A 16,914-nucleotide genomic window follows, 5' to 3' on the forward strand; every position below is an offset into this window, starting at 1 on the left:
GGATATATTCCTAATTAAATGATAAAATTCATTAAAATATTACATTATGAAAAGAAAGAAAAACGTTTAAATATTAAAAAAAAACACAAAAAAACAAATAAGTATTCAAATTAGAGTTACAGATACAGATACATTAGAGTTACAGTGTTCAAATTAGAGGACAGAACATAATTAATGAACAAATAAATATTCAATCAAATGTAACGTTTAAAAATTTTAAATTGTTAAAATAAAGAAATAGGTTTAGTTTCAAGAAATTGGATAACCGTTAGAGCGGGTGGACAAAGCAAAAGAGTCCATGACAGTAGGAGTGGTGAGGGGGAGGAGCTTAACATCGCTATTTATTCGACGATCCCAACCCAAAAAGACTCAGTGCTAAAATTAGTTTTGAGAATTGGGGTAATTTAAAACGCATTAACTACGAATTTTACAAATGAAAAAGCTAGGAAGAGCAGAAATCAATTATGATAGTCCTAGCGGAAATGTAAAATATTGTGAAAATTTTAATTTTAATCACCTAGTTAATTGTTTGAATTATTATGAAAGACTGATCCTCCGGTAAAATTATAACATAAAACACGTAATTTTTCCTATAAAACTTATTATGTAATTCTTTAATATTACGTGAAGAAGCATGTTTATTACACTTAAAGAATCATGTTTGATTTCTAACTAGCAGTAACAAATTTATAACACGTACCACGTCAATACCGAATTTACTTTATAATTTTTAACGAGTCAACCGCACCGTAATCGATAATTATTTTTATAATTAGTACAGCTTAAAAAAAAAGCAAAAATTGTTTTCGGCACGCCATAAGGCGGAGGTAGATTTCACCGGTACTAAGCAGGGGATAAAAAAGATTTTCACCTTTAAGTTAAGAAAAACTTCAAATTTACTCAATACAACAATAGTTGTATGTGAAAAAAGTTTCACATGTTTAGCATACGACAAGCAACAAGCATTCTTACAATTCCAGCAACATTTTTGATATCCCTTGCCGTAAGGGTTGGTCATATAAAAAAATGTTTCAGACAAAAGTTTTAGGTAACGTGTACAGGACTAAACGTACTTTTTACGCCGATTCGATACTGGGCCTATTAGGGAGGTATGATTTTTTTGTCTTCAAAACCTCATTTTTCAACTCCTTGGGCAAATGGTTGCTGATATGAAAAAAATGTATTTATATAAAATCTATGCCCTTATGGAAAAAATAGGAAATTTAAACGAATTCGATATTTTGCTTGATAAAAAATATATAGCGATATTTTTTCTTTTCAAAAAAGCTCCCCCATTTCCACACCCATGATTTGATTTTTAAAGTTAACGAACTCGACCGAGATTTTGGTACGAGTTATATTTAAGGAATAATTTGAAAGTGATTGACGCAAAATTACGGCAGTTATCGTGTCCACAAGATAGTGAAATATATATATATATAAATATACATATATATATATGTACGAGTATATATATATACTCGATATATATATATACTTGATAGGGTATATATATATATATACCCTATCAATTATAAAAAAATAAGAAATAGAAAAAAAAACAAACCCACTAAATACACAAATCAATTATTTAAAACACAAAAAAGGATTAAAGAAAAGAAAAAAAAAATTTAACATAAGGTCAATCTATCTAAATAATCTCTTCTAGAATTACGAATTAAAAAAACCAATAAAGAAAGTCCTAAAACACCATATATATATTCGTACATATGAGTATGAGTGCTACTCTACTATAGCATTCTACTATAGTATAAGTGCTATTTTAAGTTTATATATTATAAACGTTTGAGCTGACCGTGGTTTTGGGGTGCTAGGGGGATGTAAAACGCGAAGATTTGTCGTAATTTTTCGGATGTCGTATCATGATACCCAGTAAAACAGGTAGCTTTGTTATGAAATCTATCTAAAAAAAAAGACAAAAGAGTTATGATAATTCAATATGCTAAACGATTTTCACTAAAACGGCATACACTTCGTGATATACCATAGTAACGTACATTTTTGGTTTTTTATTATCCAGTCTTATTTTGATCAGTATTTTTTTTTTGATTCCTCAAAGTAAACTTCGTGGGTTTAAACGTGATCTATCCGTCTATAATGTGAAGTTTTTTACTGGTCTAGATGAAATATATATTTTTTTTATTAAACATAATAATACAAAATTTTGTAATAAATTCTCTTTTTCTAAGAAAAAGTAATCGTTAAACATCATTATTGTCATTAGAAAATTTTTTTAATACTTTCTATCAAATAATTAAAAAAAAACATCCAAGAACTGGAGATTATTATTTTTCGTACTTAAAATATAAAGATTTTTTTATTATCTAGAAGAGAAAAACAAATTTTTAGACATGCAACATTTCTTAATTAGATTTCCGTTATATTTTTAATATAATTACACATCTATATACTTGAAAAGATCTACTACTGATCAAAAGACGCACTTTAAAATAAGTAGTAATATTTACTGAAATGCCTATAAATATAAAATTCATCTGCGTAAAAGTAAATTAAATTGAAATTAATAGGAACAGGGTGGGATCCTATAATTTGTTATATTATACTTCTGTAGTAGACTATAAGATAAGGGAAGGAACATCATCAGAGTCGATATTGACAGTGATAATGGTTCAGATATTAACGAGGTTGAAAATGAGTGAGAATTGTTCTAAAAATGGATGAATGAAGAAAAATAAGAAGACACAAGGGTGGAACAGTGTTATAGATGGGGAATGGAAAGAAGAAGAAGTAGAAGAGAAGGTGATTGATCTCTCTCCAGCATCAATCAAGGGGCCGTCCGTTCTGCTATCAATCAGTAACCCGCGCGTTCATGCCAATCCCCATTCCAATAGCCCTATACATCCTCCTCCCAAGTTTACACTTATATCGGTAAGAGGCCTTATTTGCCCCCTTTTTATCCTCCCTCTTCCAACTATCCTTCAGGATTCTTGTTTGTTTCATGCCATTACCATCCTCTGTTATTCTTTCCATAATCATCATCATGACACTCAACTTTCTCACTAAAGACAGCTTTGAATTTATTAGCATTTGATTAATAATTATTGTAAAACTCCGGTTCAAATTTCAGTCACGTTTTCGTTTATTATATATAAAATATTACGTTTATTATATAAAATATTATTATTCCTTTTTAAAATAACATATTAATAATAAATGTAGTATGGTAATAAATATTTAAAAAAAATATCTAGCCTCTGTAGAAAGCAATAATTAAAATTTGGGAGATAAATAAAAATATTTATTCTATGTTGTTATTAAATTTCATAATATTAAGCTGAAAATTCAATGAAAGTACACGAAATATTAAAAAAAAATTAAATTTTATATTATCAATTTATAAATATACAGTCGTAAATCCGTGACTTTTCTGTTATGCACCTTTTCACCTCGTTTTTATTATTTCTCGCAGATTTATATAAAACCATGACGTAACCATTGTTTAAATCATCATATTAAATGTTTAAATTATATCGTAGATAAGTCATTTTGTAAAACTGTTCCTACGTTGGCTTGCATCATGAACCCCGTAAGGGAAGACGCCTTGTGACGATCAGGTTACCACAATACCTTCTCTGTTCTTAGCTCTGATGGGCTTAACCGGAGGTCGTATTTTAGGCCCTCTAAATTTGATAACACAACACAGTCATCAGGTTGGGTTTTGTCAGGATGCCACCGATGCAAATACCTCGGCAGACATTTCCATCAGTGTATTTGCGTAATCCCAACACGGCTTACCGAGAAGATAGTGATCTGGTATTGTCTATTTGAACGAACTTTTAATATCTCTTTTTTCTGTTCCCAAAAATTTATGTGTCTACATAAAAATGTTCCTTTATTCAAAGTATGTATAATACTTTGAATAAAGGAACATTTTTATGTTTTAGTTGTTTAAGTTAAGTGAGTAGTTGATAAGTGTCTTGATTAAGTGTGTAATTGCATAGTTTTTAAAAATACTTCATAGGTTAATTTTCTACCTACGGCAAGTTAGGTATTTGGATGAACTAATTACAAAATGGTAAGTGAAATTCTGCATTTTTTTAATACTCTTCTATTCTATGTTTACTTTTGTGAAGTTAAGGTAATGTTTCGTTAGTTTCCCTGCAACAGTACGCTATAAAACCATTACTGAAAAGCGGTTTAATGGATGATACGACTAAATTAGTTAACGTCGTCCTGCTTTACTGTAAACTCGCAGTGTCCGTGTGGAAAAGTGCTAATCCTGTGTTCGGATAGTCGCAGTTTCCAAACTTATTATAGAAAAAAAAAACAAAAATGCATAAGTAACTCATAAAAAAAGAATGTAGGGCGCATACAAGAAAAGACCACTTGTTTCTAAACGTTTTTATTGTAATACATCTATCTATATTCTAAAAAGTAATAATAAAACATATATATATATATATATATATATATATATATATATTTAAAATAGTAATAGAGAGCTTTTAGTTGAAGGACCCGAGAAGCAAAGCAATCTCTGTTGGATTTCTAGGTATTGAATGATTCGCCTTCCAGTATTTATTTTTTAAAGATTTCTTATAGGATACTTTGAAAAATAGATCTGTTGTTTCTTCTTAATTACATAAACATACTAGTAGTTTTTTTTAGTAGTAAAAATTAACGTTATTTTCTGGCATCCTAGAATAGGAATAATCCGTTGAAATTTAGGAGGAAATAAAACTAGAAAATGATTCCCATTCATTAATTTTTATGGCTGTCGTAAACTGACAAATTGTTTGGGTACTATAATCCGTTTGAATATTATTTATTTCTGTATTGAACTACTGGTAGAATGTGACTACAGACAAATATGTGTAAAATAGAAAAGGAAGTATTTCAGCTCATATTTATGTCACAATGATATACTGGTATTTATAACAAATAAATTTCTTGTTATATGAAAAGTAGATACTATTTTATTTAATATAAATTACGAATATACAATTTTTATTTTACTGTGATGTAAACATATTTATTTTTATTAAATCGATAATTTTTGAAAGGTTTATTATAATCTATTTTTTCAAAAAGCAGGCAACTCAAATTAACGAATGATTTAAGGAAGAAAATAAATGCTTTTGAAAAATAAACTTAGGGAAAATTTTGGGCTGATAAGTAAGATTAAAATTTTGGGTTGAATGCGTAAAAAGTCTAAGAAAATTGGTAAAATTCTGTCATTTGTTATATGAGGACATCATTAAAAATTTGTATAGTTTATTTTAAAGAAGAGAAGGTAAAGTTGGACGTAAGGTAAGTTTAAGGAAAAGTTGGACGTAAAGTACTCGCCGTAATTGTATGGAAAAATGTCTAATGAGTAATTTCGGTCTCTAGCTGACATAATACCGACTGCAATGATGGTTACTCATATCCTGATAACCAAATTGACATCAAAAGAAAAGGAATGAGATATTTCATAAAATGGGATGATAATTAAATAAAATGTATTTATTTTAAATAAAAAAAATTTCTTGTTCATTCATTAAAAAACTGATTACACCTTGTGTTATTATTATTTTCCTTTTATAGCTACTGTAATTAATGTTAAACTAAGATAAATAAGTACGTCAAGCAAAATAGAATAAAAATAAAAAGAGAGGTAAAATTGAATGTATTAATGAAACAAAAAATGTTCATCAAGTGGCTTTTTACCAACCTCGATTTCTTCAACCATTATAATTTATTTTCGATTAATTGTAAAGTCTGCATTTTTAAATGATAAAAATACTAAGAAATTTCTTTAAAATGTAATAATTAAGTTGATCATAGCCTATTCATTAAATTATTTAAAGGAGTTGATACACTAAAAACAGAAAAGACCATTCATTTTTTCTTTCAACTATATAACAGAGAAATCATGACCCGAGCCTAACTAGAAGGTAATAAGCCTGTAAAATTTACGATGTATTTATGGTATAAATCAATCGATTCCCAAACTGTGCGCCGCGGCTCCCTGGAGCATATTGTAAAAACTTCATAATTAATTGAACCAAGATATTTATAATTATTAATTTAATATTAATAAAGTACAAAACTAATGAAGATACACAAGCTTTATTTATTTTTATCTCTTACTTACGAGGAGTCATACTTTTACTTAGAGTAGGGCGCCATAGAAGTATTTTAATTGAAAAAAGGTGCCGCGCTCGGAAAGGGCATCGCGATTCGGAAAAGTTTAGGAACCACTGGTATAACTAAATTATAGTTTTGTAAACCTAACTAATAAAAAAAAATCACATTCTAAAAATCGTTTATTTGTAACTATTTTATGGAAATATAAATTGCAATAAAAAATTTAAATAAAATTAAATTACCATTTACAAAGAACTTAACATTTATTAACGTAAGATGTAATCAGCTTTTGCTATTAAACCCGCATAGATACCTCATGTTTATATCACAAAGATATGTCGAAGAAATTTCCGGTTATATGAACAATAAATACTGTTTTATTTAATATAAAATTACCAAGAATAAGTATAGTTTTTTTATTTATTTCCTGTCATGTAAAAAAAAAAAAATGTTTCATTTAACACATAATATATTAATATATTAGCCACATTATATGTTGGCGGAATTAATTTGGAGAATAACCGTATAACGAAAAATAAAGCAAGAATGATTTTATCTTTACTTTAAATAAATTTATTAGAGGAGTAGTAATTTGTTGAAGTGAATTTTATATTTATTTATTTTACTTAAATTGGTATTCTTATAAAAATATTTAAAATAATAAAATATCTGATTTCTTTTTTTTTTTTTTGCTGTAACATTGATAATTTTGTTCCTTTCTTAAAATATTTGCACTTCGATGTTTGTTTTAAATAAATTTCAAAATCCTTATTTTTGTATTTAGTTTCTGTGAACTTTATTCATACCATTTTACACAGAATCAAACTTTTTACAAGTTTTATTTGAAACATTTATGAGTTTATTATCCATTTAACAAAGCTATTTTACGATAACATTAGAAAATGTGTTTTTCGAACCTAATATTTTGTATTTTACCCAAAATTTCTTAAAAAATACAGTTCTAGGATCTATTTTTAAAACAAATTCCGCTTAGATTTCATATAAAACCTTACTATATAAAACCTTATTTAACATAAAACCTTTGGGTTGGCTGTAACTGTATTACAGTTGTATCTAACAGACACATAGCCAACCCAAAATAAAAGAAGTGATAGTGAAAGACCTTTTGAGGGTCTCTCACTACCGCTCATCATCTTGGCTGTTACCCAACACGGTCACGGTCGGATTACTGACAATAAGCAACACCAGTTAGGGTGAAATAACCCATCGGGTTGGTCTAGTGGTGAACGCGTCTTCCCAAATCTTTCAAATGTAATCCTGATTACCACAATATATACAGTTACAGAGAATTTCACCGTGCTCGCAATCTTCGTGTATTAAACAGACTAACACTCCTTTGTTTTCATTTATCATGACTCGAACAAAAATGACCGTATCGTATTAGAGTTGTATTTATATGGTTGGATAAGGAGATTAAGAATACAATGTTTGTGGAGTATCATGTACTGTACATGTGGTACTTCCAACCCGTACATTAGCCCTGAGAAGGTACACATCCGACATCCTGGAATAAATTGCTTATTGTCAATAATCCAGAAATATATATATCCAATATAATCTTTCTCCTTCCTTTTCTGTTCTTTTACTTCTTCGTGTGTTTATCAGACACGACTGTACTACAGTTACGAAGAACTATGGGGGCTTGATTTACCCCTTAATTTGGATCACAATAATTACATACAATTTGACTGAATTTTACGAAAGGTGTAGAAATCAGGGCGAATTCATTCATCAGTCAATACTCGCTAACGGTGCGTTTTCGAATCTATATTCATTTGGACTTTCTTCTTCAATTTAACCAGTAGAATATGTCCTAAAAATTTGTTACATTCTTTGTGAATCACTTTGTATATAAAATTTTAATTTTTAAATACTCATTATGTTACAAACTAGTAAAACAGAATACTCGTTTATTTTTTTCCATTCAAGACAATGATTAATTTATTAATAAAAAACAGAAATGTGATCTTTATGTTGATTGTCAATAATATTATATGATTAATTAACAAAACATTTAAATTACAGCAAATTACATACTTGTGAGTTCATGGCGACAAGAAAAAATGATAGAAAACAAAACCGATTTATTTAAATTATTTTTAAATCTATTGTTTAAAATTATACATTTTAATATACGCATTGTAAAGAAAACAATGCATTATTGTTAATTTATTTACAAAGGACATAAAACTAAAATACTTAAATTAGAGCACAACGTATACTACCACTGATCTATCTTCAATACCTTTAAATGAGTATTTAAATGGATGCTTACATATATTACTAGTACAAGCTGACAGACAATTATTACCAAATCAGGATTACGAAGGAAGGAAAATGGCTTTTACGTAGCTTGAATACAGACGGGAAAGCCAAGAAAGTGTCGCATCTTTGGTGATGGATGGATAGCTGCGGCAATCTCAAAATTCTACGTTGTCATTAGCATTAACGAATAGAGAAACCGCAGTAAACCGATTTCAGAATATTATGACCTGAATTCAGACTCATCATCTACCAAATCTCATCCAAAATTTTACTATTTCATAGTCTAACGTCCCTAGTAAAACGCTTTATGCAATAATATTCTATATAACTAAAGAATAATTGTAATAAAAAGAAAACTTGACGTTCAACGGAAAAAAAATAGTAAAAGTTAACATAAATGAGTATATTTACCCTCAAATATATATTTTTGCTGGATTTTTACCTTAAGTAAATATATCGTTATAAAAAATAATATGTATTATTAACATATTAGAAAAACACTTTTTTATACTATCTCAGCCTTTTTATTTATTTCTTAAAAAATAGGATTTTAAATAAAGATTTCTTATGTTATTCTAAATGTTCAAGCAGATAAATTAAAAATAAAATCTATTAACAGAAAAGAGGTAAGAGAGTTGGAAAGAAAAAAATTATTTTTATTACACTGTTTAAAATGTCCTTTCAATGTACCAAATGTGGAAGTAGGGATATATATAGAGAATTATCAATGTTTTATAATACAATTCATCAACTGTTTCACTCTTTCTTCTATTTAAAAGCAACGTATATAAAGTGCAAATATAGATTTTTTTATTGTAACGTTTTCACTATAAAAATATTCTCACTGTGATCGCTTTGTTCATCTGTCATTGTTAATATTTAAGATAAGCCTCGATCTCGTTTTACAAAAGCGGATCAAGTTACGATCAAAATTTATATGTTTGATTTACAGGGATATGGCTCTAATGTTCTACGGATATTTACCAACAGCAACTAATTTAGTTGGCTATAAATTTTAGAGTAGATTTAGTCCAATTAAGCCACCCTAGTGATGGGATATTTATTGCAGGTTCTGAATTTTTATTAATTATAACAAGGTTAATTTTAATTTGAGTTATGAAATGTTTTAACAGATGCAAGTGGTCACTGTACTAATTAACAAAAGCCAAATCGGCTATTTTATTTTTTAATTTAATTTTTTAACAATGAAAATGAATATAGATTCGTACGGGTATGTTAAATTTCTTTGATGTACATTCTACTTTATTTACAGCCGTAATATACCAATTTATTGTTATTATTTTTACATTTTACAGGAATTTCACCTGGTGGTACTGCAATAATTTTTTTTACAATACGATCAATGAATATTTTTAAAAAAAGCTAACAACAAAGTAATTATAATGGGTCATTCAAAAATGACTTCACAAATTTAAAACTATGTAAAATATTTTTGAAATAAAGATTACAGATTCGGTTGAGATCTCGTTTCATAGAAAAAAAAATCAAGAATGTCACCAGACATTTTTTTTTTTTTTAAGCACTCCTATGGAAACCGGTCCCCGCCGTTAAGCAAACGCAGTTCCCATAGGCATGCCGTGGCCGCAGACTACCACCCCCTAGCTTGACCCTTCTACTAGGGGTTCTCTCAACGGGATCCCCACAGTATCGACAGAAACCATAGACATCCCTCTTCTGGCATGCTCATGACCCCCTCCCCCGTAAGGGTACCCTTCCCATCCTATCCTATAATGAGCGACATGTCCCCATTACCCCTCGCGACCCATCTTGTTACCATGAGGGTCCCTAGTGCTTCATTGAGTAGCGCCGACCCACCTTCCTCTTACATGTCAGGTGGACCTTCACCCTCTCCACAAGAGGGCTGCCTTCCTGGCCCTAGAGGTCCCCATGCCCTGCCCACTGTGTTTTTTTTAATTTTTAATTGTTTTTTATATATTTTCCAATGTTTTTTAATTTTTTTTTGTATTTTAAGATTTTTATACTTTTATTAGATTTGTCTTTTCCTCGCTTTTTTTGCGCAGTGGACCGGTCTTTCTTCCCCCCTGGGCGCGACTTGTAACCCCCTGTTACAAGTCAACGTCGATTGTGTCACCCAACATTTACTTTGGTTCGATATAACTTCCATTTGTAATGCGATATACATCCCACCTGAAGACGACTTCATTCCAGACTGTAGCCAGAAAGTCCGGCGTTACCTTTGCAGCTGTAGCGTTAATTCAGAATCTTAGCAACGAGATCAGCAAGCAAAGATGGTACATAAACCCGAACTTTTCTGATATTTAATGGTATATATTAATAATAATTTAATGATATATTAAGGGTTCACATGAAAACAACTAGCGGGGTCAAATTTGGAAAGCGAAGTGGCCATGCAATTTGAGCTTCACGATCAATCCATCGACCTGGGAATCGAATATCAAGAAAATTACGAACTTCTAGGCAGTAGTAAGATAGCCGAAATGATGCTGATAGGGCTAGTATTGCTGATAATGGCGTCTATCTTGGCCATCGTCGTCTGACCGAGGAATTAGAACATTTTTAAACATGTCCAGATAAACGATACCATTTACGGTTGCTTTCTGGAAGAAGATCAGCCTATCTCAACGAAGGTTTGGTCCAAAAATAAATTATATATCTACTATGAGGCTCCCTACCGTATTCTCTGCGAAAATTACTTTGAACTGCATTTACTGACTGTAAATCGTGCAACCAAAATACACAGCGAGCACGTTCTGCACCACTAAATGTACTCATTTTCAAAAACGCTGGTGAAAAAATTCGGTACTAATGAACTAGTGAGTTAAAGTTTGATTAGTTTTGCTATGAAATGAGACCTCATCCGAATCTGTCAGTTATTTCAATAAATTTTTACATGCTTTTAAATTTGTGAAGTCCTTTTTGAATCACCCGGTACTTTCTTGGCATTTGTTTTTTTTTAAATAGTGAAAAAATAACGATACGAGAAAAAGTTTATTCAATAAATTGGTATTTTTTATTTTTTACTGCTCCACCAATCCCAGAATGACATCCCAAAAATATTTTGATATGTCTACTTTTATTTTATTAAATAGAAGAAACCAAAACAAAAAGCCAGTGAAAAAAAATAAAAGTTACATAAGTATTATTTTTATGTGAGGATGAATTATGATGAAATGTATTAGAAGTTTAAATATATAAAAAAAAAACATTTTTTAGAGAATGTGTATTTTTAAACTTTGATCGGCTTTCCCCCCCAATATTGGTTCCAAAGTATTTTATTTTCTTACTTGTACTACTGATATGCTTAGAAGACAAAAAATCGGTTAAAATAACCTAACATTCACTAAACAACTAAAAAAACTTTTTAAAATTTTGGAGATGGCGGAAATTTGGGGGCATTTTTTTTTTAAGATAAGAAGATAACCATGTACGGATATACCGAGCTTAATTTATAAACTGAAATTAAATTAGCAAAACTTTGAGAAAATTGAAACCAAAGAAATTATTTACTCTGTTCCCTGAAGATATTTATAACCAACATTTACTAACAAATTGCCCTACATACACGACTCTGTGAACTAAATTTCATCATAATCGATTTATTCTATCGAATGTTATTACGTTTCAAACACGAAAACACACGTACATAGGTACGCACTATCATTCGCCCACTTTTCTTGGAGGGACCCTATGTCATGAAACGTCGCAAAATGTAAAAAAAACCATACCCCATTTTTTGACTGAATACCATACTTTACTTCTTACAGCATAGCTCTAAAGCTAGGATCCCAGGAAAGTATTGTGCAGACAATATAAAGAATTTTTTTATCGACATTAACAATGAAACCTTTGTAATCGAATCATTAGTATTTTGTTATTATATTTAGCTATTTATTCTTCCATAAATTATTCAATGATACTTTTATTAATATGTTGAGAATTTTTTTTATGGTTACATTGCATTATTTTACCGCATAATTTATGTTAACGAATTTTTAAATAAAAAATCCAACGCCTTATGTAGAAAATGTAAAGATAATTTTCATTTTTTTAGTTTTGAATTTTTTAATTCTACCAACAATTTATATTTTATAACTGTTTATAGAATTAATTTTACATTTTGAATATTCATTAACGAGTAAGGAAATGGTGTAATTTAATAAATATGCTAATTTAACGTAATTCCAAAAATCTATTTAAATATTTTCAAACAAAAATGTTCAATTTTTTTTTTCAAAATTAAAAAGAGAATAAATTCTTAAGAATTTCTAATCAAAACAAAATAACAGAATAGTAAAATAATGTTAATATTAAGGATATATTTGTGTTTTTTTTTTTCAAATTCCATAAATTTGGCGACGATGGGCGACATCGTCGCCACGTTCGCAGCTGTCCCTTGCCATTAACGAATACCCTTGCCGTTAACGAATACCCTGGCCTAGCCTCGCAGACCCTACAAATGGCGCTGGATCGTGTGCGCGTGTGGCAGAGAAAGTGGAGGACTAAGATTAATAAGGGTAAGTCGACACACGTCACATTTGCCATGCGGATGACTGTCCCGGTGTGTACTTCGATCGTGTTTTGATCCCGCAAACGGAGACTGTGCGGTATCTGGGAGTTTCCCTGGATCGGTGTTTGACCTGGAAGTGTCACGTGATGATGAAGGGGAAACAGCTAAACGCAAGGTACAGGGAACTTGATTGGCCGCTACGGAGGAACTCAGGCCTCACGTTATCCAACAAAATTTTAATTTATAAGGCTATCCTGCGCGCAATCTGGACGTACGGTGTAGAATTGAGGCGGAACGGCTAGTACTAGTAATGTGGAAATTATACAACGATTTCAGAACAAAGTAGCGAGGGTAATTGCCGAAGATCCGTGGTTCACGCGGAATGATGAGATTCGGGATTATCTGGAGCTCCCATCGGTTCGTGAGCTTGCACGACAGCGCAATGTCAAGTACCTGCAGAGGCTTGAGAATCATGTAAACCACTTTGCAATTAATCTACTCGAAACAGCAGAGACGTCCGACGGTTGAAACGAACCCATGTACTTGACTTAGGGTCTGCGTAATAGTTTGGAATCTAACACCGTCAAGTTTAGTGGTGTCGTATCTAATTTCTTGTTACTTCTCTTTCTTTTTCTTTTTTATTTGTTATTAATGTTTGTTTTGTGGACTATATGGTGCTGAAATTATTGGTTTGTAATTTATGACTGAGCTTGAAATTTCATATTTGACTTTAAGTTTGCTTCCAACTGTTTGTTGTGTATTATTTGTTTTGGGGATTCCTTAAGGACCTTCTCATCACGTGATTTTGTCTGGAAACTTACTTATGGCTCCGCAGGAGAACAGATTGTAATTATTATTGTTATTGAACATAAAAAAAATTCCATAAATAACAAATATTTTAAAATCACCCAAACTTATATAAAAACTAAATCTATTTTACTATTAAATTTGTAATTTATTTTTTAAGTGAATAAACTAATTAAAAAGAAAAAAACTAAAAAAATCGGCTTAAAAAAATAACAGAATTATTTGATTTGTTGTAACTTTGAATTTCCAAAGTTCCAAATTAAAATTAAACAATTACCAATGACTTACAAATCTATAATTGGGAGCCAAATAAATAATTTTTTTTTTGTAGGGTTTTCAAACCGATTTTTTACTTTTTTCTTTTTCTATGAGTGGAAATACAAAACAACACTTATATGAAATGAAAACGTTAGCAAGAATTCAAAGAGCGAGACGTTTGATTTCCTTTATAAAATAAGAAAAAGGAAGTTAGAGAAACGATATTTATAATTGCTGATAATAAGTTAAGGTTTACAGGAAAGCTAAAAAACGTGTTATTTTTTCCAAAGTTTACAATCTTTAAAATTTTACATAAACATAAATTTAATATGCTTATAAAAAATGTATGTTTTTTCAATGCCTGCTTATAGTCCTTCAAGTAATTTGAATTTTTTCCTGTAATAAAAATTAATAAAGATCGTTTTTTGTACCATTATCCCAAATATTCGATAACGCAAATACGGTAAACCTACTCCAGATAATTTTCTTTACTCCCTAATTACTAAAAAAAAAAGAATTTTAACATAGCTGCTATTAATTACCACAAAATTTTACTACAAAATAAAATTCAGCTGAGGAATTAAAAATTTAATAAAACGTTGGATGGATATTTTTTATAATAAAACTAATAAAATGGAAAAACAAACACCTGATACGTGATCAGTATACTCAAAATTCGAAAAAAAAATTGGGTATATTTTTTCAATATTGATAGCTCTACAGATGTTACTACCCATGAAAATTCAATTGATGAGCAAGGGGGAATGGATAACTGAACTGGCGATTGGCTTCTTGCTATCTACAATCTCCTGTCACCCTACATTGTATTATTAGCAGAGCCAAAACTACAAACATTACAGGTACAACTACAAAATATTAAAATGTTTACGGTTTACGAACTCTGACGAATAATAAATAAATTTTTAGAGTTTATTTTATAATAAATTAAAAAAAAAAAACAGTCGTAATTTTTACCAAACATTTCTGATTTGTTTTGTTGCTCTAAAGACAGGTTTAACCTTGCGTTGTAGAGAATGTGAGAAAAATTCGTACACCAATTTTTTTTTAAGCATCTTTCTCTTACTTAAACATTATATATTCAGGCTAAATACATAAAATAAATAAAAACGAAAATATGAAAGTTAATTATGACAAATTTTCAATATAATCAATAAATGACCGATTCTACACGAATGTCAAATTTATAATTGTCGTAAAAAATTGTTACTACTGTATGGATTGATAGTGTAACTAATTCTCTGGTAACACAATACTCACAATTTACTCACATAAAAAACTAACAAAAGAATAATAAAATCATTCATACGTAAAAGTGAAAATAACACAATTTTATGATAAATTGCTACGTAATAGAAGTAAATAATAAAGAGGTTATTTAATTAAATAATATTTTTATCAAATCTCCTGCACTCCCTAACAAATACCTCCCTCAAACATGAATAATTATTATTATAAATAAATAAACTAATGCCAGGAGATAATAGAAAAAGTTGAAAAAAACAAAATTATATTTGAACGGTTAATAGAAAATGATCGTATTTTGTTTCTAAAGCCGTATTTATTCATCTAGGTCTATGATTGTAAATTATAACGTTATTTTATCTATAAATTATTTTGTAATTTTAATAATAAATAGTGAAGATTTATTATTAGAATATATAGTGTAGAAAACAAATAACTATAAAATACTTCGTATTTCGTTGGAAAAACAAACAAAACAATAAAAATTAATGCACTTGAAAATATATTAATCAATAGAAAAAACCTATTAATAAAAATAAACAGGACATTAAAGAATATAATTTAAAAAAAAGTCAACCTACATCATGACCATATAATGTGATTAACGTATATAAAATTATAAGATTCCCACATTTCCTAATGATGCTATATATCATCATACTGTCTTGATGCTGTCCATTTTAAGAATATATATTGGATCTGAAAAGTTTAAAACGTGATATCTCGATTGATTTTATTAACGGTGCTACAAATCTTGTGTAGAAACTCACATTACCTGCCCTACAGAAGACCATATAACATCATCTAACGTGACGCAAATACATATAGAATATCATGATTCCCACTGTCAATACCTACCCACCGGAAGGCGAAAAAAATTTTTTGTTTATATTCAGACCGATTTTTAGTGTCTAAAATGTTTTTCAACATCATGATTAATTTATAAATGAATCAAATGAAGTATTCAATTTTTAAATAAGTTATAATAAAACCTTTGCCAGTGTCCGTGTCAGAATAGTAGCGTCTCGGCCTTTCATCTGGGGTTTCGGATTCGAATCTCGGTCAGACATGACATTTTTCGTAATCTAAAAAATTCCATCGGACAAAAAACCAAAGCAGTTGATACCGGTAATCTGATAAAAAAAAGATTAAACAAATAAAACGTTTAATACATTTATACGTACCTAAGAGACAAAATTTAATGATTGTTAAACATATTCGTTTATTTAACCCCATTGCCTAATGGTAACACTGGGCACTATTTAAGGTAAATAATGTACACTCAGGTAAAAAGTTCAATAATAAATAAAAACTTTTTACTTTTTATTTTAAATTATAATAACTAATATTGACATTAATTAGTGAAAATGTTTACAATTTACGATGAAGGCCATCCATCATTCTTAACTTTTTTGACATACAGGAATCGGCCAATGAACTGCTTTGGCCGTTGAAAGTTATCTTAAATCCTTTACTTTAAATTTATGATTTCTACTTTCCAAAAAGATTAAGATTTTATAAACCACCAGATTGTAATGGGTGCAGTTTACTATCTTCCATACGGAGGAGCTATGTATTTATATAAATATATTTTTCTAAATCGTTTTTGATAGCTTTTATTATTTAGTTTCGAATAAATAAATTTAAACTGTTTTAATTATTTTCCTGTTAAATCAATT

This window comes from Lycorma delicatula, chromosome 7, assembly GCF_047948215.1.
Source record: "Lycorma delicatula isolate Av1 chromosome 7, ASM4794821v1, whole genome shotgun sequence".
In the NCBI taxonomy this organism is placed as follows: Eukaryota; Metazoa; Arthropoda; class Insecta; order Hemiptera; family Fulgoridae; genus Lycorma; species Lycorma delicatula.